The 22,928-nt window shown below is 37.6% G+C and overlaps 1 protein-coding gene across 3 annotated transcripts in view; it reads left to right on the top strand.

Moving 5' to 3' along the window:
* Window positions 1-22,928, top strand: part of LOC145770023 (syntaxin-18-like) — a 159,928-nt gene that overhangs the window by 113,148 nt on the left and 23,852 nt on the right. The window lies entirely within an intron of this gene.

The raw sequence follows: 22,928 nt of genomic DNA, 5'->3' as shown, positions 1-22,928 counted from the left end.
TGAACCGTTTGAAGAGCAGAACATCTGGTGCAGAGGTTGTTGACATTGCCTTTTTAAAGGCAGCTCCAGCGATAAGCTCCATGATATGATGGCGACATGCCAAATATAGTAGATCTCGACCAAGAGTCTGCTCAACAATAACACAGGCTCCATTTATACGGCCGGTATTTGAGCTAGTTGTGTCAAAGCACATTGCGTGTACGTTTTCTTCCAGACCCCAGTGCTTAATTGCATGCCTGGGCTTCACCTGTCTGGGCTTCACCTGTCCCAGATGGCAAGTTAGGTATGGATAGAAGCTGCGTTTGTCCATGATAAGAAACTAGTACAGCAAGGCTGTTGACACTTTTGTTGCCAGTTAAATCTGGAAGAAGTTTTCCGTCCCAGTGCACAGTCAAAGATGCAGTAGGAGAAAAAATTTGTAAGATCTCTTCCGCCAACTGTTTTCTGTGCTGCCGGCGGCTTCGTCTGATTGTTGACCGATTCAAAGCAAGGTCTCTAATATTATGACCAAGGCTTATGGGTCTGCTACTATTCGGTGAGTCCGATGCGGAGAGTTCCCTATTCGGAGACAGCCTTTTTCGGAAAGTTCCCTATTCCGAGATTTTTTGAAATTTTTTTTGAAAATTATCGGGAACCGTAGCCTAATTATCATTGCCGCTTTTACATCGTTTTAACGTCGCTAAACGTTCAAATCGTGCAGAAAAAAATAGAAATAAAATGTTTGAACAATTAAATAAAAATTCGTCATGTCAGTTCAGTTGAATTGTTTTTATTTGTGACCATCATATCAAAAACAATACACGTCAACATAGCAAAGATATTTAAGATGTGAAGTGAACATTCTGTTGCTCGGGTTTTCTTTGGTAAAGTTATGAATATGGAACGTATCATATCACTAGGGTCTTTCCGGTGTAATAAATATGATTAAGATCTCAGTGGTTAGGTCTAAACCCCACTCATCTAAAGCTTCGAGAATTTCAACTATAAAAGAAACGATATTGTGGAATAAAATACAAAATTCTCTACTGTAAATAAACAGAAGGCGTCGTTGGATTTAGAATTTTGTAATAGTTGAGGATTCTAATATATTCTAAATTTGCATGCAGAAGGCGACGCAGGATAGGCTACATGTCAATTTTATGTGACTGAACATTAATAGTTCAAAAATAAATTTAATTTGCTTTTTAGTCTTAAGATCTCAATGGTTAGGTCTAAACCCCACTCATCTTAAGCTTCGACTATTTTTTTCTGCACGATTTCAACATTTGGCGACGTTAAAACAAAGTAACAGCGGCAATGATAATTAGGCTACGGTACCGACAAATTTTCATTTAATTGTTCAAACATTTTATTTCTATATTTTTCTGCACGATTTGAACGTTTGGCGACGTTAAAACGATGTAAAAGTGGCAATGATAATCAGGCTACGGTACCGACGAATTTTCATTTAATTGTTTAAACATTTTATTTCTATTTTTTTCTGCACGATTTCAACGTTTAGCGACGTTAAAACAAAGTAACAGCGGCAATGATAATTAGGCTACGGTACCGACGAATTTTCATTTAATTGTTCAAACATTTTATTTCTATTTTTTCTGCACGATTTAAACGTTTAGCGACGTTAAAACGATGTAACAGCGGCAATGATAATTAGGCTACGGTCCGACGAATTTTCATTTAATTGTTCAAACATTTTATTTCTATTTTTTCTGCACGATTTGAACGTTTAGCGACGTTAAAACGACGTAAAAGCGGCAATGATAATTAGGCTATCGTACCCGATAATTTTCAAAAAAAATTTCAAAAAATCTCCGAATAGGAAACTCTCCGAAAAAGGCTGTCTCCGAATAGGGAACTCTCCAAAGCGAACTCACCGAAACGGGCCATTCCAAAGGCTTATAGCTGTTGAAGAGATGATAAACATAGCTGCACGATCAGAGACATTAGTACGGTCTAAATTTATTGCAAACTCAGCTGACATGATCTTTCGCCCCGGTTTTTTTGGATGTGGGGATCTGGATGGACATGTGGCATCCTCAGAGTCAGTTGCAGAATCATTGTTTGTAGAACTAGAACTATCTTCTAGAACTGCCATCGATTTTAGTTCTACTGCTGCTTTTTCTGCTAATAAGTGTCGTTGTGTTTGTTTTTCAAACTTCTCTTTTAAGTTTTTCTGCTTTCTGAATAGAACCCCATCAATCTTGTCCATATATCCATGTCGACCCTTTTCTCGTTGTGTCATAAGGAACTGTTTGTCTTCCTCAATGGTAATCAGATTCAATGCATTATGTATGATCTACATGAGCAATATCAAACAGATCTTCTAAGCAATCTGTGAAAGTCTTTTCATGCATTTCCTGGGTTGGCGTTTTCCGAGCTGAATTCTGTTCATGCTATGCAATGATAATTTGTATCGCTAGTTCCTGTGTTATTTATCAGCGGACAAATATGACCAATCTAGATGGTACTTCTCGCGGACATCACATGTTGTGACTGCGGACATGTCCGCCATGAATTTCGAGGCCTGCTATTGTGTCTTCTAATAATACAACTGTGTTTTGTGAGAATTGTGCAATACAAATTTGTGTCTTAGAGTGGAACAATTGTGTCTTGTGATTGCTGTTAAAATACTGTGATTAAGAGTGCTTTCAGATGTTTTTATGTCTGCACAAAGTTGTTTAGAGGGGTTTCAAAAAGTTTATTTCATACCGCATCACACCCCCTATACATAGTGTATGGGGATATTTCAAGGGCCTTGAGGAACCTCTAAACATTAATATTTTTCAAAAATATTTCACACAGGGTGTTTTTATCCCAAATGGAGCCTTTTGGGAGGGTGAGACCTAAAAATTTCAAAAGTCAAAAAATAAGGACCACCCTATTGTCCATACCATTTTACTTCATTTGCACTTGCAAGTTGGTCTATACTCTCTTTCATCTCCAGCATATCCAGCATTTTTTCTCACTCCTTGTTTTTATCCACATATTGCTTTTACCATTGCCCTTTCCGTTCTTAGAATTGCCAGTTCACTTTCTTTTAGTTTCCATGTCTCACTAGTAGTAGTACCATAGAATATTGTAGGGAGCAAACACAACTCAAATAGACGTTTATGTTTAACGAAAATTTTCTTCTATATAAGATTTCCCCACATTCCCTGAACCCTGCCCAACCTAGTTTTGTGAGTAAGCCACGACTGTGGAGTCAAGCGAAAATTATACCACTCCGGCTTTAGTGTTGCCAGATTTTTTAAATTTTTTGTTGATTTTTTTTTTTAAATTTAATTTCACATAAGTTACGATCGAAATTGAAGCGGCAACTTTTCAAAAACTGGTAAGAACAAACAGTTATGTTTTTTGGAAAAAATTGAGAGTGCACTACAGAGAACGAGAAAATGTATTTTGAAAAAAGATTGCAAACAAAATTTTATGGTTTATTGTTTTGTATGAAGTTGGAATCAGCCTTTTTTTTTACTGACTCCAGGCATGCCAAAATTCTTCCGACTCCACAGCCCTGGTCACAGCTGCTTCCTATCCATCACTTTCGTTCATCTGATCACCCAAATAACAGAAGTCTGTCACTTCTTTAATACCATAACAGAAACTCTCAATCGTGATTGTCAACTTAAAATTTCTTATCACCTTGTTACCACATACTGCACACCTGCCACTGTGCTCCTTACGACCATGCCTTCTACTTCACTCATCATTACTTATGTTTTTTTTAAATTAACTTTCTTACCCTTTGTCTCAAATGTTTTCATTCATTCCCCAAACTTTCTTTCCAATCCCTTCCATATTATGATTGGTCAAGGTCAAGTCATGTGCATACAAAACTTCGCTCAGCAAGACCTTACCCTCCCTTTCATTTACAGTCACAACCACACTAGTAAACACCAGAAGTGACATCACTGATCTTTGGTATACCCTCAAAAAACTCATTTGAATGATGCTTTAACCAACTTTTACTTATGTTTCCGCAACCTTCATACATAGACTTCACCACTCTTTCCAGCACCACCAGTATACCTATTATTGCCAATTCGATCACTTTTGTTAGGACTATGTCAATCTTTCTCTAAGTCAATGATACAGTTTTTTTCTATTTTTCATTGTATTCTTCCTGCATTCTTCTCAAAAGGAACAAAGCGTCTGTTGTTCCTCTTTCTGGCATGAATCTAAGTTACATGTCATTCTGTTTCAGCAGTCAGCTCCCTTCTTAACCTAATTTCACAATGTGGATAGAACACAATGTGTTTCAGTCTAATGCTGCAGGTTCGCTGTGGTAATAGCGGTTTATCATGAGCTTTCAGTATACAGTTCCCTGGACATTTGTAATAGTGAGTCATGGCAACTATGTTTCCTAGTGACTGTGCAATGGAATTGGAAGGGCTTCACATGAATTGGAAGAGTAGGTGTTGCTTGTGTTCAAATCACACAAACTGTGACCGAAAGATATAGCTTTTTCCTACCTAATCACCTTTAAGCTAGGCCCAAGCTGTTTGCACTAATGAGGCTCTGACTCTGGGCGAGTGATCGGCGGAATTCGAAAAAAATAATTGTTCAACCAGCTGTCTTGCAAGAATTGAATCTTTATGCAAAGGCTAGGTCCTCAGCATTGGCGCCAGCAAGGGCATGTGACTACAGGCGGACAAACGTTTTGCTGGCGGACAAACGTTGTGCCGATAGCCTGATTCAGTTGTGCCGATTCAGTTGTGCTGTAGAGTTCTAATCAACGAAAACTGGTTCCACAACATAAATTAAACTTTATTGAAATACTATTGTGAATGTTAGCCTGATCAAATGTTTTAAGGTTCAAATTTGAGAAAAAAAGATAGGCTATTGCAACGGTGGGCAAACTGCGGCTCGCGAGTCGCATGCGGCTCTTCAACATAAATTTTGTGGCTCGTGTATTGAATGGTAATATTACAAAAAATTAAGATTATACTTTATAAATGTTATCTCGCGCTGTCAACCAAGCAGTGGCGTACCTAGGATGTGGCAGGCATGGTGCGAGCCATAGGCGCCACATTGATAGGGGCGCAAAAATCGGTTGGTAAAAATTAAAACTTGTGACTTAAACTTTCTTCAAAATCTAACCTGCGCCTAATACAATGCAAATATCAAAAGGGAGTCTCTCTTTTACTGTAGCCATTGTCTCTCTTTTACTGTAAATAATGGAATTGTGACGTTGCAAAAGCGACATTGTGCCTCTCCTGATTCATTTTGCGTTCAGTCAGAGTTAGCAACAATTGGAAGTTTAGTAAAGTCGCTAAGCAGCGATTAGTTGAAGTTTAGAAGTAGCACCGGAACTTACTTATTCATTTTTATAAGAATTTATAAATCTAATTCAGGGGTTCTTAACCGGGGGTAAATTTACCCCCTCGGGGTAAATTTTACCTACCGAGGGGGTAAATTTACTGAATCATAAATAAAAGCAAACTTCATTTTTTCAGTTATTGAAAAACTGGTAGGCTAGTGTTGCACTCGATTTTGATTCAAATTTATGCAGAACGGCCGAAAAAATGTATACCTCCAACGGCCGCTGGTGTCGAAATCGACACTTTTCAGAAAAACTTTATATTTTGCAAAATTAGCAGTAAGATTTCGTTTTATTTTACAGTGATAAAACTATCTGAAGCACTTATTACTTTTGTTACCTATTTGCGCTGTTCATTTGTTGGTTTTAGACAAAAATTATGACGTAGGCTACCAGGTTTTGGTCAGTTCAAAGCTTGACTGTATCTGTACCTTGACTCTGTACGATGATCTAAAAATTCAACAGAGCGAAGACATAATTATCATAAAAATAGCACAAAGTTTTCTTATTCAGGAGAAAGAAAAAAAAATCAAACAAGCCAACAAACACTTTACGCAGTGCAGCCTTTGCACTCTGTAACTTTCCAGTCACCATTATCACACTTCCCACTTTTCGACAGTGGCCGCAAATGGTAACTGTATTGTTTTTGCAATAATATCCAGCACATTTTTCCGCGTTTTCTAGATAGTCGTCCATGCTCTTCTTCTCTCTGCAGTGTCGCCTTGCGTTTCAGCACATGGGCAGTTCTCAAGAGCTCTCAAGGAGCTGGAGGATAAAATCATGTTGATGTTGCTGCTGGAACGTTTTCTAAAAATAATCCAAGAGTTCTAAGCTGCAATGTCTAGCATATTTGTCCAAACTGCAAGAGGCCATTTTTTACTTGCTGCACGTGTGGTGTACTTTCTTGCCATTTGATCAAACACATCAACTGCTACTTTGTTTTGGCTATAAAGATGGATCACAGAGGGTTTCTTTTTCTCTGTTGCATCAATACTGGAGCTGTCATGCATAGTGAAAAGGACATTTGCATTTTTTGCACAGATAGTTTAGAAACATGCAGCTGTTCGTTGAATTGTAGAAAAAATTACTGGAAAATCTTTTCCTCCACCCTTGGTCATCTCCTTTGTCAGTCCTTTACTGTTAGCTCGAACAATTCCAACAATGGTTATGTTTCTTTTCTGTAGTAAACCAGCAAGATTCACCCTAGTAAAGAAGTTAACTGTTGTGACGTTGTACCCGCTTTGTCTGTGTAAATTGGTGATGATCTTGATCACTACATCCTCGGGGAGAAGCCTTCCATTTCGTTGCTTTCTTTCAATAGTTCCGAGGTACGATATGTACGGTACTGTATTCATACGTATTTTGAATGAACCTCGGCTAATACCCAGAATTTCATGCCAAACTTGTCTGGTTTGTTTGGCATGAACACGATAAAAGGACATCTGTTCTGTTCTGTTCTCTCGTTTTATCTGTCTTCCATTGGAAATAGCTGTTCATCGATTGGTAGGCTCCAATTTGGAGTGTAATTGTTGATGCAATTAGCAACAAGTCCTTCCAGTGGCTCTCGAATATGAATAAACTTATCTGTTGCAAATCGCTGATAGATTTGTGAAAGGTATTTCTAAACTCAGTAGGATGACCTAAAATCAACCCGAGCGATAGCACACATCAAGCCGAGTGTTGAAAAATTACCATGAGAAACGCTATAAGTAACTGTGAAAACTATTGAATTAGTTTTTTCACACAGAAAATCTTTTATACTTTACAAATCTTATTAAATTTGTATGAGGTGTCGGTTTCGACACCTCGGCCGTTGGAGGTATATCCGCACATTGTAGATAGCATAAAAAGATTTTTTAGAAAAATAATACTGAACTATAAAATTTAAGCATAATTGGAAAGCTACTGAAAGTTTGAAAACGTTGCGATGACAATGAAGGCCCAAAATAGTGAACTAAATTTTTAAAAATGTCGATTTCGACACCTCGGCGTTCTAGTGTTAATGTATGTTTTCGTCTTTTTCTTTTATCTCTACGCAAGTAGACTACCGTACCAATTTCATTTCAGCAGCGTATGTGTGCTACATTTTTACTGCACACAACTACACAACCTAATTAGGACTCCGACCACAAAGTGGACTGCAACTCTGGATTGCAAATAAACAACTTGTTTTTGACATTTGCCAAGGTAAATCCAGGCAAAAAGGATGTTTTGCATTTCTTCGCATGGCTGATTGGACTCGATGACATCACAAGAGGCCACCAAAACGGTGGGGGTAAATTTTACTTTCTTCATTCGACAAGGGGTAAACGAGACTAAAAAGGTTAAGAACCCCTGATCTAATTTGTTGTATGACCTCAATTTGGCCTTACCAGACCACTCAGTCTGTTCTAGGAAGAAATTTTGAGCCTATAAGCATGATTATATCAGGGTTTCCACGCAGTCGGGAAAGTAGGAAAAAAGTAGGGAATTTGAAAACCTGTTTTCCAGACCGGGAAAAGGTCGGGAATTATGTGAACCCTCTCGTGGTATTGAAAAAGTATGGAAAACCTTGATGACTTAATTGTAGATTAAAAATCATGTGATATGGACCGGATTAAACCAGATACAATACCGTCCTTGTCAGCTGGAACAGCTGTTAAAATCAATCACTACTGCACCAAACGGTTTTTCTGTGTTTGGGTTGAAAGGTCAATCCATCCAGCATGGGTTTACTGATTCGATTCTGTTCAGTTCAGTTGTTTTTTATTTCTGACCATCATACCAAAAACAATACACGTCAACATGGCAAAGGTCGAGAAAAAGGTAGAAGCGACAAAACGCGGACGTTAAAACGTGCTTGTGACCGAAGTAAGTTATTGAGTTGAGAAATTTGGCACACATAGCTTTATTAGCCCAAATAGCTTTAGCTGATACCGTGAGCTGATATATTACAGAAGGGCCTGCCGTTGTTCAGAAGTGAAGTGCTGGTAAGCTAGACCTTTAATAGCTGATGTTCAGTGACTATGTGGTCAGATGGTAGGAGAACTAACCCAACTACGTATAGGCTAGTTCAGGGCTTCCCAACTACGTGTAGGCTAGTTCAGGGGCCCCTTTCAATCTCCTAAAATTTTCCGCGACCCTTTTCGGTTAAAAGGATAAACAATGCAAATTATACGTTTTTGATAGGATTTATTGAAAGGCTTAATTTAAACGAAAATTAACAACAAGCTATCCGTAATCGAAGCCTACTACTTGTAGCCTGCTGGAAACAAAATCAAAAAGTAAACACATTTATTCAGTGTGATGGGTGCGACTGTTCTCTGCTACAAAGTAAGCCTAGCCTTGGCTCGATGTTTGTCAATGATGGTCTCAAGGCGTTTTCAATGTTACTTACGCTGGAACGGTATTTTATCAACGTTGAAAACACTGACACGCACATATAACCTACGTAGAGATTAACGGCAGGAGTGCGGTTACTGCTATACCATATAATAGTGAATATTCCGCTCTAACGTTCGGCTAAGCCAAAAAGTGTGAAACTTTTTTCCAGAAAATTCAAGCCACAACGTACAATCAAAAGATAGATCTGCAAATTTTTTCAGATGTTTGAAAGATAGGTGTTCGGTAGTTTGTTTTTGCATATACAGGTAGGCCTATACATAACCATTTGTCTGGACTTGGGAATCCGCTCTTAAAAATAATAATTTTGGCGCTTAAATGATTGTGTACCTGTACCAAGACTCTTGTCCTTGTGTGTTCTTAGTATCATAAGTCATATTTACTATGTTTTTGTGATTCAGTGTTCAGTAGCTGTTTACTTATTTCATTTTTGCCATCAGTAGTGTGATTTTTAATTGTTTTTGGTTTGGCTTATGGCAGGTTGCTATGTCCTATGTAATGAAGCTTTGAAATGTAATTTCAGTATAAATGTGACAGTTTATCCGAACTGGTTTCAGTTTGGGTCTTTTGAAAAAAAAAAACATTTTTTTGTTCAAACAGGCAGGGCTGCGATTTTTTCTTTCTTGTCGAACGACCAAAAATTCTGCGTTTGTTTGTCGAATAGTGGTATGACATCACAAGAGTTAGATTATAAGCGTTCGATTATAAGCGATCGCCCAGTACGTTCATCGCATCGATCAGCGATTTTGTAATGGCGAGATGGTTTGCCTTTGAAGCGAATGCTTGATTCGTAGTCGCCGTTTGCTTTATGGCGGAGGAACTTGGCCTGTTGCGTCGAGTTTCTTCCACTATAACGCCAGCCATTTTTTTATGATTTAAATTTTTCTGTGTTAAAAACTCTTAGGGAAGAATGGATATACAGCACTGCAAGTTACAGAAATCAGCCGAAGATGTTAGATGTATTTACCGTAGTTCGTCTCGTAACTCGTTGGAGAGCGTTCCAACTTCAGACCTAGATCTATCGATTGTTGGTGGTACTTCAACATGAGATTGAGACGTCGTTGCAACTTCCTGATCGCTTCCTGATGAGCTTGAACATCTAGTGAAGACGTGCTATCGCCAGGGCCTGACCTTATATTTGCAGTTGGAAGCTCACCGACCGAACTTGAACTGCTTGTTGGTTGTGCTTGGGCAAACTCAGAAACGTTATCACTGTCTCGTCGAGAAGCATGCTTTTGCTTACCCCTTTTCAATTAAACATGTTCAAAATTGAGAATGCTTTGCGACGTTAGGCTACTAAACGCTATTAGCCGGAAGTTTACCTGAATGATAAGTTCCAAAGTGACGTGGCAATGCTTCTCTCGATAGCTCCTTCAAACAGATCCCGCACTTCACTCGCTGTTTGCTGAACCATAACCGCTTCTCGGTAAGACCGACCGAAGCTTTTGCCATCCGTGTTGTCGGAGGATTCTATCGTTTTTTAGTCATTACCGGATACTGACTAACTGAAGATTATCCTATCTGTAGTTGGGCAAAGCTATGCTGTGCTTACAACTTGCCTATTACCTTGCCTTGTCCAATAAATGTCCACTCCCAGTGACTACCTCTACCTACTATTCTTCTAAAAGCGAACTCTTATATATAGCGACCTTTCTTATCTCTGTTTCTGATTCTGAACATCTGGTCGGAAACTAGGCTATTTTCTTGATGTAAAAAACTTGCGTAATAAGTAGGCTTTATTGTGTTCTTTTATTATGTGCTTCTGCGATTATTTTCTCGTGTATCAATCACCTGCTTTAAGTTATATAACGGAAAGGAAATCTTAAATTTGTTTTCGTCATCCTGCACTGGCTACATAAATCCATCATTGTTAAATCTTTCAAAGGATGGCATCTCGCCTGGTGCGAGACAAATTTCCTGCAAATATCCAGACTTCCCAGCCAGCAAACTTGTTGATACATGTCATGCATTGTGATTCAACATCTGCAGACGTTGAATCAATGTAAAAACGACGGGTTTTGCTAGCTGGGTTGTGTGCTTTTGAGTCATTCCATTATAATTCAACAAATTTTCCTCAAAAAGTCAACCCGCCCCTCTTAGAATTTTTTTGTTTTTAAATATGTTGATGTGCATGAAATTCTGAACGCAACAAAAAAAATTTATGAAAATTGATCAACCGGTTCGCTAGATATGCCATTTTGAAATTTGTTGATCACTTGGTGGCGCTGATGAGTTGCCAAACATAAAAATGTCATTTGTTGCGCCCCCTGATGATAGAGAGGTGATCAAACATTCGATTTCACTGTTTTTAAGGGTGAGGATTCCAAAAATGCAAGTGTTTTCTGTGTATTACTATCACAAAAAAAGTTATAGCAACTTCTATTGTTTTTGGGTGGTTGCAAAAACACGCCCAAAAAGCCTTGTGGGAATCCACGTAGAGTGAAAAAATTTTTTTTGTAAGATAGTCAAAGATGTCTTTTATTACAAAAAAGAAAAAAATTAGAAGTGTTTTTTGTTATTTTTTTTTTTAATATCATTTTAAAGTAAAGTATGGTTTTCACAGAATTTGTCCATTTCCAAGCCTTACATTGTTGCTCTTGTGTCATGTAATAATGGGCACACCAATGACATCATAATGGTTATTATTTCTTAACAATCAGCCTGTTAGTTGAGGTTCAAAATGGCTGCTCTTTTAAACCTGACTGCTTCCCTATTGTGTTTTCTGTCTGAGAACACCCTGTGTAGGTTAGTTAGTGGGTGTTGTGAGTAGAAGGTATTGAGATGGAGGATTGCACTGTTGGAAAAAAAAGTAGTAGTGCTTGTCATTTGAAATGGTATAGCCGTAAAAACAGCTACAGAGCTTTGTCTGACCTTTCTGAAACTGAAACAAAGTTAGTTCTATGGAGATCTGGGATTGAACTTGAAAAAGAGGAACTGCCAATGTCAACAATTTGCAATCATCATTTTGCTTACTTTCTGAAAGAATATTCGAATCATTAAATATTGATTTCAAATGACAAATACTACTACTTTTTTTTCCAACAGTGCAATCCTCCATCTCAATACCTTCTACTCACAACACCCACTAACTAACCTACACAGGGTGTGCTCAGACAGAAAACACAATAGGGAAGCAGTCAGGTTTAAAAGAGCAGCCATTTTGAACCTCAACTAACAGGCTGATTGTTAAGAAATAATAACCATTATGATGTCATTGGTGTGCCCATTATTACATGACACAAGAGCAACAATGTAAGGCTTAAAAATGGACAAATTCTGTGAAAACCATACTTTACTTTAAAATGATATTAAAAAAAAAAATAACAAAAAACACCTCTAATTTTTTTCTTTTTTGTAATAAAAGACATCTTTGACTATCTTACAAAAAAAATTTTTTCACTCTACGTGGATTCCCACAAGGCTTTTTGGGCATGTTGTTGCGACCACCCAAAAACAATAGAAGTTGCTATAACTTTTTTTGTGATAGTAATACACAGAAAACACTTGCATTTTTGGAATCCTCACCCTTAAAAATAGTGAAATCGAATGTTTGATCACCTCTCTATCATCAGGGGGCGCAACAAATGACATTTTTATGTTTGGCAACTCATCAGCGCCACCAAGTGATCAACAAATTTCAAAATGGCATATCTAGTGAACCGGTTGATCAATTTTCATAAATTTTTTTTTGTTGCACTCAGAATTTCATGCACATCAACATATTAAAAAACAAAAAAATTCCACGAGGGGCGGTTGCCTTCACTTGTTGAATTATAATGGAATGACTCTTTTGTGAATGTGCAACATCGCCCATTACGTAATCACAGAAACTCTTTTAGTGGAAGGAAGTCGACTTCCAACCGTGTTTATCTGTCTACTATTCTGTATTCACATTGCAAAACATTTCAGCAATCTTGGAACAACAAATGCATAAGTCAGACATAAATACACACTTGCAAACACGTTGACAACTAAAAGTAGCCTACTTCGGTTATTTTATCTATAAAAGAAACCCGTTGTGTCGAATAGCACGAAACGTGTGTGGCGAAATGTTTGATGGCAGGCGTTAGAACTTCGATCAAAACATTTTCCCGCAGTGTTCAAAATGTTCTGGAAGAGAACTCCTTTCCATAAAAATAGCGGCTTTTTTATTTGTATTTCTGAACATCTGGTCGGAAACTAGGCTGTTTTCTACATGTGAAAAACTTTCATAGCAAGTATCCAACAGTCATTTTACCAGAGCAATATTGTTAATTGGCTCAAACGCGAAATACAAACTGGCATAGACGTTGACAACTCAACGTAGCCTAGGTTATTTCATCTATAAAAGAAACCCGTTGTGTCGAATAGCACGAAGCGTGTGTTGCGAAATGTTTGATGCCAGGCGTTGGAACTTCAATCAAAGCATTCTCCCGCAGTGTTCAAAATGGCGGCGCTGACGCCTTGGGAGTTTCGCGTGTGAAGCGTCGCTTTTAGACCTTGCTTTGAAGTAGGCTACCTGGCGCAAGAAAGTTTACGTAAGTCAGCACTTTTATGATTGCATCACGTGATGCCCCCCCCCCCCCCCCCGATTGTTCCTCGACCTGACGATGTTTAGTCTCTCAGTTTTTTTTTTTTTTTTTCCTTTTTTTTTTTTTTCCATAAGGCACGGCGTTTGTCGAATAGTGATGGCGCGTGTCGAGTGACCTCGTCACCGAAAAAGGCAAAAATCGCAGCCCTGCAAACAGGATCTTCTGACGTTATTATTTTATCATACTGATTCGGATGTAATAGAGTCCGGATATAGCCTACAATTTTAAACCTATGCATGATCATCATCATCATAATCCATTGTCGGTTTGTTCCCCACTAGTGGGGGTGGCCGATTGTTTCCGCACAGCAATTGTTTTAATCCCTTTTCTCCATTTCACCCTGTCCCTTGCATCTTCCTCCTTCAGTCCGACTTTTTTAAATTCATCCTTCACTTGTTGTTTCCACGTTCTTCTTGGACGACCGCGTTTCCTCTTCCCATCCACCTTTAGATCTAATGCCTTTCTAAGAAAACTTCCTTCCTCCCTCCTTATCACATGTCCATACCACCTTACTCCATTTGCCCTTGCCAGTTGGTCTATGATCTCTCTCATCTCTAGCATATCCAACAATTCTTCAGTCCTTTTTTCCCTACTCGTTTTCACCCCACATATTGCTCTCACCATTGACCTTTCCGTTCTTCTCAGGATTGCCAGTTCACTCTCTCTCAATACCCATGTCTCGCTACTGTATAGCATTGCAGGCCGCACACAGCTCCGATATACTTTTCCTTTCATCCTTAGTGAAAATTTTCTGCCATACAACATTTCCCCACATTCCCTGAACTTTGCCCAGCCCAATCTTGCCCTTGTTGTCACCGCTGCTTCACATCCACCACTTCCGTTTATCCGATCACCCAGATAACGGAAGTCTGTCACTGTTTCGATGCCATGGCAGAACTCATCATCATGGCCTTCCACTTCATTCCTTCCTTTACTGCATTTCCCACAAACAAAACACTTCGCCAATCTTGTTGCGGCTCTCTTGACATTAGCACATCTTTCATGTACCCACTTTCCACATTCCTTGCATTGCATTGAATTTCTCATCACTCTCTTGCCACATATTCCACAGGGATCTACTTTGTTCTCAACAACTGTTCCTTCTGCTCCACTCACCATCACTTTTGTTTTTTCAAGATTCACCTTCATACCCTTGGTTTCAAATGCTTCTTTCCATTTCTCAAACTTTCTCTCCAGTCCCTCCATACTGTTACTTGTCAAGACCAGGTCGTCTGCATACAAAATTTCACTCAATAAGCCCTCCCTCACTCCTTCAGTTACAACGTCAACCACAATAGCAAATATCAGCGGTGACAAAACTGATCCTTGGTGTACACCAACCTTCACAGAAAACTCGTTTGAATAATTTGATCCAACTCTCACTTTTGTTCTTGCATCCTCATACGTAGACATCACAGCTCTCACTAATACCTCTGGTATACCTCTTTCCCTCATCAATGATCGTGTTTAGAAATAATACAGCACAGAAATTTTCATTGATTTAGCACTGTTAATCCGCAATTTAGATCGAAATTAGGTAGGGAATTTTTAAAATTTAGTATTGAAAAAGTAGGGAATTTGTTTATAAAAAATGTGTGGGAACCCTGTTATATGAAATTTCGAGACCAAGAATTAGGCTAGGTGTGATATATTTTACGTGCTGTGCTGGCGCTGCCTAGCACTTTGCAGTCTGAAGTTTTGAGATTCATTCCCAACTTCACAAGCTTTGCTTTATGAATATACGGTACCATATTTTTACCTAACGTTCTCAAGTTATCAAACGGATAAAATGAACGCAATTCGTAGTAGAACACCCCAATGTTGGGATTGGGAATGATTCGCTATTAGTTTTTTCAATCTCTAGTTAGCATACAACCCAACGGTCACAAAACCCGTAGATGTGCCAACAAATGTTGGCGACAAATTAAATTAATTAACATTGTTAGTTTTTGAAAAAATCTGCCGGACTTGGGTCGTTTTATTTTTATCCACAGTTATCCGACAAACATAACCGTATCTAGAGGTCGGTCAACGCCGGTTGCATCAACACAGCGCTCTATTGAGATGAATTCTAAGTAGGCCTATACGTAAAAGACTAGTTGTAAAACACTTCAAAGAGCCCAATCAAGTGTGAATGTTGCCTTATAGGCCGATGTGCACATCTACGGTACGCGTATTACAATATAATTTTATTTCAAGACAGCTGTTTAGTCCAAAACTTAAAGTAGTTTAGTTAACGTAAAGAATTAAATATATTGCAACACGAAAAAGATGGCGTCAAAAGTTAGCAAAAAACTGAAATGTGAAGATGAAAGCAGAGGTTTTAATCCTGAGTGGGAAGAAAACTATGCATTTACGAGCCAAGAAAATAAACCTTTGTGTTTTATCTGTCACAAACTGTTAAGTCAAAACAAAGGTAGTAATTTAAAACGTCACCATGAAACGAATCATAAGGACTTTTCAGACAATTATCCACCGACATCAAAAAAAAGAAAAAGCAAGTTGACCGAGTTGAAATCTGGATTAAAAGGTCAGCAAAATTTGATAACAATGTTCAGCAAAGAATCTGATGCAATGATTGAAGCGTCTTTTGTTGTGTCTTGGAATATTTTATTTATAAGTCATGTTGTGGCAGTGTTAGAACCGAACAACAAAAGGCTTCAACGACTGATAGAACAATTACCATGTTCAGTTGTTCACGTCGAACTACACAAAGACGGATATCCCATATCAGTACAGATGTCGTAGTTTCTTTGCAAAATGATTTGAAAAATTCCCTTGCATTTAGTTTAGCTCTTGATGAATCAACTGATATTCAAGATAAGCCGCAACTAGCAGTATATGTCGGATACATTTCATCGGATATGACTGTTAAAGAAGAATTGTTGAAATTGGTGACATTGAGAGAAAGAACTCGTGGGATTGATATTAAACATGCGCTCGACGAAGCTTTAGCGAATGCCCAATGCCCATGTGCCACTTAACCGTATCTGTCACTGCTTCCTTTTGGCGTCAAGCGTTACTGGCCGAGACCATCAGGTCTACGTCTTTCTTATTGCTAATTACTCCGTCGGCTTATATCAAATAACAACGGGAAAAAGTATGCCGTTGGTCAAAAGCCTTATCTATCACTTCAATCAATTTATTTCGCAAAATATATTCGTGATTGTGTATTTTAGGTAGAAAAGGTGATAAAGACTCGGTTTTTGACCTATTTTCGCCATTTCTTGGTCAAATTTCTCAGTTGACATTTTATTTTGAAAGTCTTCTTGCATAGAACACAGAATTTTATCAATTTTGTTTTTCCGTTTTTGTGCAAACAGTATTCCATGCACTTTTTGCATTACAAAGCAATTTGCGCAAATAATAAATTACCTTCCTAATTGATGTCTGCCAGCAAAGAATGACTCATATCGCGTTAAAGACCAACTCCCTACCCAGACAGCAAAATCGACGTTGAATCAATGTAAAAATGACGGATTTTGCTGCCTGGGAAGAGAATGGAATTTTAGCGTCGTCGTGTTATGACTGACAGACACAAAATGAAACCGCACGCTAATAGTAAACTGTCAATCAAGCTATTGAATATCAGGAAATTTCTTGCATTTTATAACTGGCCGTGACAAAAGGTTTATTGTGAACTTCACAATTATCCGATACCAACATAATCAGGATTAAAAGTTGGGGCAAGAAAAAAAAGTAAAAGTCAAGAAATTTCAGGTTTCTAGCGTCACTGCTTCTATGTGAAATTGCTGAATTAGCAGAGGGCGAGACCATAAGGTCTACGCCAGTAACAGATACGGTTAATAAACTCGTCAGTGTTGCAACTGATGGTGCACCAGCAATGGTGGGTAAACGCAACGGATTAATTGGACTTATAAAATCTGACCCTAACTTTTCAGAGTTCTTTCCTTTACATTGCATTATCCCCCGGGAACATCTAGTAGCCAAATACTTCAAGTTCGAAGATGTCATGAATACTGTCATCAAAATTGTAAATTTTATACGAGTAAATGGAAAAACCCATCGACAGTTTCGAAATTTTGTCGAAAATTTGGAGTTGGAGGATGCCCCTAGTGATGTACCTTTGCTTTGTGCTGTTAGATGGCTATCACGTAGTAATGTGCTGTGCAGATTCAATGATTTGTTGAACCCAATCAGTGATTTTCTTGAAGAAAAAGGAAAAAGTTATACTCAGCTAAAAAATCATGTGTGGATGCTAGACTTGATGTTTCTTACAGATGTGATGAAACATTTACAGTATCTGAATTTAGCACTCCAGGGTACTCAAAAGGTAATATCAGACCTAGCTCAAACGGTTCTAAGTTTCCAGAACAAAATCAAAATTTTTCAAAGAGACACATCGTCAAAAACATTCTGTCATTTTCCTAACGTCAAAGTGAGAGTGGATGCTTTTCCTGAAGAGGTAATTTCAGATCGTAAAGTGGAAGAATACAAAGATAAATTGCAAGAACTACTGGAAGATTTGCAAGCCAGATTTCAGGATTTACAGGAGCTAAAACCATGCATTGCATTCCTTGTAAATCCATTCAACGTTAATGTAGTCAGTGATGGCTGTCCAATTCTCCAACTTTTCGCCATTAACATGTCCGCTGTAGAAATGGAACTGATTGACATGCAAGAAGATATGGTTCTAAAAAATTTCAGTCAGTGCCACTCTACCATTGAGTTCTGGCGACAGGTTCCAGAGAATAAATACCCAGAACTCAAAAAGACCAGTGCACGACTCATTTCTGTTTTTTCCACGACTTATTGTTGTGAATCTTTATTCTCTGTAATGAACTTTGTAAAATCAAAACATTGTGCAACCTTGACAAATGAACACTTGGAAGAATTAATTCGCACAGCATTAACAACTTATCGTCCAAATTTTCAGAGATTAGCGAGTCAAGTGCAAAACTGATATGGATAAACAATCATTGTGTTTTTATTGCTGTTAGGTCATTTTGTGTCAACTGATTTTGCGGCTCGCTGGTGTTTATGGTTTATCCGCAAGCGGCTCTTTCTATGAACAACTCTGCCCACCCCTGGGCTATTGATTTGTTTTCTCAGTGTCTTGAAAGCTGAGCAATGGCATTATTTATTTCTTGTTTGTTTATTTTATGAAAAATGCTGAGTCCTGGCAGTGTTGGCAAGGCAGCTCAAAAAATAGAACAAGAAGCAGTTAACCAAACAAAGCAGTGTATTGAAAGCTGAGCAATGACATTATCGATGTCACATTGTCACAACTCTTGCGTAATCCATGTCGGTTGCTCTCAATGTGGTGAAAGAAATGAGTAACAAGCCGGTGCTTTTCCTGGAGATGTATGCTTGTGCTGTGTAATTTTAGATTTAGAGTACCGGTATTAGATTAGTTGTATTAGAATGAGTTTATGATTTTATTGGTTGGATATTAGTAGTCTTAATGTAGGTTATCAGGGTTCGATCTTAATTCTAGTCTGCTAGCTAATGGCTAGTGAAAATTTGCGCGGACTAGTAGAAATGTTGCAGTACTAGTCCGATTGGCTAGTGAAAATATTCGCCGGTGAAAGTCATTCAAATCATTAAAAGATTGAGATTACTCGCGTCTCACAGGTTATGAAACGTTTTGGTTTACAAAATGGCGATTGGCGACCTCACTCTGAAATACTGCAAAAATTTGCTTGCCAGAGGCGAAATTACACGAAGAAGGCTGCAAAGTCGGTCAACTGAGCACGTGACTACTTTTTTCTTGCAACGTTGCTAGACACGACACGACGACACGTGGTAGTAGTGAGCACGCCAGCACGGAGAAGCCAGCATCCCAGCAAGCAGCAGTTAGCGAAATTAGCGTTTTTTTGGTAGATATACAGTATTGTGATCAAATGCTGTTTCAAAGTTACTACCAAGTGTCTAACGCTTAGTGTTAGCTGTGTAGCAATCCATCCAATAGTCCACTTCTTTTGACAGTGAACGAATATTATGTATTGTACCACCCTGCGAGTGGCGTGTCATCTCGTACTACAGATGCACACAACGTAATATAAAAACATAAATAAATATTAAGCACACCGCATGCCACATTTATTTTTTATGTTTTAAAATTGCATTGTTGCGTCTGTAGTACGAGAAGGTGTTTTTGTGCGTATTGTTGCTCTCTTGTGCGTACTGAAATCTGAAAGCTTTTACTTATTGTTAGTTTCAGTCTAAGCCAAAACAATTATCTTAATACGTCTTCAGACAAGTGAAAAGTCAGTAAACTGGTCGGGCTAGTGAAAAATCGTGCGGGCTAGTGAAAAAAAAAGTTAAGATTGACCCCTCGTTATCATAGTTTTTTTTTTTCATTTTAGTTCTATGAAAATGTTGATGTATGCATTACTGTAGTGTATAATGGGTAAAGATTTTTTAGCTGATTCAACATTTGATTTTCTGGGTAGTTAAGTTCTTTTAATTACATAATATGTTTTTGAGAATATCGCCTCAACTCAATCTTTGATATTTCGGAAGCTATTACGGAAATATCTCTATTAGAAGTGGCTTGAAAATGGGTTTTGGTTGATGGTTGTTTGTAAAAATTTCATTGAATTTGTTAAGGTGAGTCTATTTACCCCAGGCTCCAATTTGCATTTTCAAACCAAGATTTATCTTTCTTTTGCCAACCATGTTATTTTACCACATATAAAAAATAGTTTATTTAGTGTAATTCGATAGTTCAAATCAATGAATTGTTTCATTAAAAGGGAAATCTGCAAGCAGTGCTTGAAGCTGTGGCGTGACTTATGCAATGTCAATGCTTCATAATTTTGTAGTAGAGAATTTGTTGTTAATTACTTCCTTACCTAAGTATTGACAGCTTGAGCTTAGAAGATTAGTTGAATTAAAATTTTATTTTAGTTTTATAAAAAAATTATCATCTAAGTTATTTCACTTTGTTAGGTAACAAATTTTTGGTTGGTTTACGTTTATTGCAATCCAAGGTTTTAAAGGGCTCCTTAGTCGCTTATCATTTAGTTTTGAGATTCATTATTTTGTGTAACTTTTTGCAGTTGCCTCACACTGTATTGCAACACTGATTTTAATGCATACTGTTTAATTTTTATCTCTATATGTCAAACAGTTTACCTTCAAGTTACCCAAAAACTTAACAAATCCTGTATTCTTTCATTTGTTTCCGTTTGTACTTGTTTTGGTAAACCTCCATTTCGTCTTCGTGTCGTGAAGGTCAGCAACGGCTTTGGTCAAAAGCTTGATACTAATTGTTTGTAACTGTAGTACTAGTAAACCCTGATATTATTACAACTCAAGGTCTGAAAAAGTCATAACTTTGTTGCAATTCTTGTTGGAAATAACTTTTATGTCTTATGATACTAACTTTTATGTACTGTATGATACTAACAACAACTAAACAATGGCATGATAATATAGCAACATGACGTGGTAAACGATCACTCTCTTTTACAATAAGGACACCCAAATTAACACCTACGTCCTACAAGATTTTTTTGTTGTAAGAACGCGCAAGCACACCAACAAACCATACTGGGTCATTCATTCATGAGCTACATAACAATTGTCATGACAAACAATATGTAAATGGTGATGTCATCAACAAGCAATAATGTAAATTGTGATGTCATAGACAAAAATCTTGAACAATGAGTGTAAAAAAGTACAAAATTTGCAAGTCTGAAAATTTAGCTTTTATCATAGTAGTTATCAAAATCAATTCATATTTTTTATTTGACATGAAAGGGTATTGTTATAAGTATAAAATATGTGAATTTCAGTTCTTAATTTTCATACCCATTTTTTTTATAGGCCCCCAAAGTTTGGCCTCCGAAAAATGCATGTAGCAAATTGAAACCTTTATAATAATATCAAGAAGTTCTCTGTCAACGTTTTAATTTACATTTTTGTATTCCTTGGATCTTAAAATGTTTGTCTAGCAATTTTCAGCCATTTTGTTTGATCACAGGTTAAGAAATTAGAAATATAATAAGAAATTGGACAAAATCACTGAAGTGGAACAGGCAAAAATGGTGATTTTTCCAATGACCATAACTCTACTAATATTTAAAATTTTCCAAAATTTTTTTTTGCATTCCTAATATTTCTTTGACATCTAAAAGTATGCCAAATTTCGATAAAATCTATGACATGTGGTGTAACCCATTTGCTCATTTGGCATGGAATGACCCTACTATAAATCTACAACAATCCATTTTTTCTGAGGTTTTTATGAAGATGTTCGGTTCAGATTCTGTAAGAGACTTGCCTATCACGTTTCCTCAGGTGTGATTCATGAGGTGATAACAAGAGATGTGTTTGAAATTATCAGGTGAGGCATTGTCGATCTATGACGTGCTTAGGTGATGTGTACCAATAGGATTTTTAGATAAACTTCTGAGTGTTGTAGTCATTTCAAGTTTTATTTTAAACTATTTGTAATGATAAAAAGACAAGATTTTCTAAATATGAGAAGCAAACACAAGTTTAAACAATTAATTTTGTATAAAAGAGACACACAAATGAACACCTACCACAAACCTCATACTATATGGCTTTTAAGATGATGATAACATTCTTTAGGCATCCTTTTTCTGGTACCCCGAAAAGTTCGACATCCAAAAATAGATTCTTCTTTCAACTTCTAAATTAACGAAGGTGACTTAAGAAAATTATTGAACATTGGTGCCAATCAATGACCTGGAATCCTGGATAATTGAAGTACCACATTCTCTCCTACGGTAATTCACCTTCCATGTTTTCTTTTCGGCTAGTGTACATGTCAATCTGAAACAGGTAGCATATCCTGTTTCAGAATCACTTCGGCCCCGCATTTTAAATCCCCTTTTGATTGGCTTTATGGGTATGTATTGCTTCATAGAATGCTGGCCTTTGAAATTGTTTCATGTGCTCGTCTATTGCTTGCTTAGATGTTGGCTCGTCTATAGCAGTGGTTCCCAACACATGGGTCGCGACCCAAAGTTGGGTCGCCTGATTATTTTTTTGGGTTGCATGTTTTTCAGGCATATTGTATCTTGGGCAAAAAATTAACAATAAAAAAATCTTAAAACGTGAAGAGATCGATCACAAAATTGGAAAATACAAACACAAGTCATGAAGCGTGTTCGTCAGTTTTCGTTTTTAATATTGTTAATATTATTATTAAATGTGAACCCAACAAAAATTTCAGTCTCAAACATAAATTAACATTCCAAAATTACATAGTCTGATGTGGTAAAACGCATCAAAGACAAAGCCCCAAGTGCTGTATGGACTCATTGCTTTCTCCACAGAGAGGCCTTTGCTGCAAAAAAGCTGTCTCAAGAGCGGCAAGAAGTGTTGGATGATATTGTGAAGTGTGTAAACTTTATCAAAGCAAGTTCACTAAATCAAGTTCATTAAAAAATTGTTTTCGTCTTTGTGCACTGACATGGATTCTCATTATTATCAGCATTGCTGCTGCACACAGAAGTGCGATGGTTGTCGCGAGGTCGTATCCTGAAGCGAGTTTGTACTTTGCGGGAGGAGATTGCTATCTTCCTGAGGCAACAGAACTTGTGAGATTAACCGAGAAGTTTTTGCAAGAAGATTTCAACGCAAAAGTTGCTTACCTTGCCGATATATTTGACTCTGTGAATTATCAAAATTTATCAATGCAAGGCAACGGTTTTATG

Source organism: Aplidium turbinatum, chromosome 5, assembly GCF_918807975.1.
Source record: "Aplidium turbinatum chromosome 5, kaAplTurb1.1, whole genome shotgun sequence".
NCBI classification, from domain to species: domain Eukaryota; kingdom Metazoa; phylum Chordata; class Ascidiacea; order Aplousobranchia; family Polyclinidae; genus Aplidium; species Aplidium turbinatum.
This window is presented reverse-complemented; position numbering and strand designations above follow the sequence as displayed.